The sequence below is a fragment of the Daktulosphaira vitifoliae genome, unplaced genomic scaffold, assembly GCF_025091365.1.
Source record: "Daktulosphaira vitifoliae isolate Bord-2020 unplaced genomic scaffold, ASM2509136v1 Scaffold_2208, whole genome shotgun sequence".
Classification (NCBI taxonomy): Eukaryota; Metazoa; Arthropoda; class Insecta; order Hemiptera; family Phylloxeridae; genus Daktulosphaira; species Daktulosphaira vitifoliae.
In genome coordinates, this window is record NW_026101768.1 from 1 (window position 1) to 1458 (window position 1458).

At 27.0% G+C, this 1458-nt stretch overlaps 1 long non-coding RNA gene across 1 annotated transcript; it reads left to right on the forward strand.

The window, feature by feature from the left end:
- Positions 1–76: 76 nt before the first annotated feature.
- Positions 77–1424, forward strand: LOC126909924 (uncharacterized). Its single transcript, XR_007705142.1, has 3 exons — positions 77–152; positions 1096–1257; positions 1313–1424. It is a non-coding gene; the product is annotated as an uncharacterized LOC126909924 (long non-coding RNA).
- Positions 1425–1458: the final 34 nt, after the last annotated feature.

Genomic DNA, 1458 nt, shown 5'->3' on the forward strand with positions numbered 1-1458 from the left:
TTTAGATTATGTTAAATTTTCTTATATATATAGTAAATTAGTTCATCTATATCAAATTTAATTTTACTAGATTATGAAAAAACGATTACAGTTATCAAAAATATTATGAGACTATAAACTTTGAAACTTTTATTGAACTTAAAATTTAAAAAGTATAAAAATTGAAATTAACTTTAATAATATATATATATTAGTTCATTTTGATTTTTTAACATTATAAGATTAAATTATATGTTCAGTAAAAATTTTAAAAGCAATTTCATAATAATCTCAGTTTTTCGAACAATTGTAAAAACGAAATCATTTCGGTTTCTAAACTTGGTTAGTCATATGTACAGAAGTTTACATAGGAAAATTCATTCTAAAAATACCAGGAAAAATTTTTTCATGTTAAATTCAGACTATGTTTTCAGAAACCGTTCAAAACTGTCAGTGTTTTACAGGTTTTCTTAAGGCGTAAAACAAAATTTTATCTAGACAAAACGTTTCTATTTAAAATGTGTTACTTTTATGTTCGAGATTAGTCATTATATAAAATGAACAATTTAAGGACATGAATGTAACAAAAAAAACTTTTAATAATAATATTGGAATTACCGTTTTTAATAGTAATTTAAAAAATAACTTTAAACTACACAAAAATTCTATATAATTGCTTCTAAGTTAATTTTACACACAATATTGATCTTTATATAAATCATAAAATATTATAACGACAGTATTCTGTAATGTCGCGGTCATATAGCAACTTTAGATTTACCGCTAGATGGCGATCGCGGCGCTTCCTTTTTACGTCCAGCTGGTCGCACCGTGCAAGATGGACAACGGGCAGCATGAACCGATGATCATGATGCCGGTCTTGTTAATAATTCACTATGATTTCATCTTTTCCATGACTTTTGGAAAAAAGGCCACTTTCGAGTACTTTTGCCTTGTGTTAAACTCTTGGTGTACGGACTGTATATATTTACTTATCTTGCAAATGCTTTAAAATATAATTTTTGTTTAGCACCTATGACTTGTAGTAGTTCATTAGTAAAACACCAATTAATTACCTCAATTACAACAATATTAAAACTTAAACGAATTTTTTAGCCTAAATTGTTAAACCCTAAATTGAGATTTAAAGCTGCTATCATGGTGATGATTTCCAATATTGAATGGTTGAAGGATGAACAATTGAATCACACGCCTATTCATTTAATGGAAGTTACAACAGACAAAACATTGGATACTGCACTAGAATTAACAATTTTTGTAATATCCAACAATAAATTTTATTTTTAATAATTTTCATGTCCAATTATTTCAGCACAAACTCACGTTAGTCAGGCCGCGGGAACTTAGGACATCCTATGAAATCGAATCAATTGTTCGAGTACTTGGCACAGGATTTAAATTTTTTGAACTATTATCTCAGGTAACTTTGTATTCAAATTTGATTTTTAATTTTGTTTA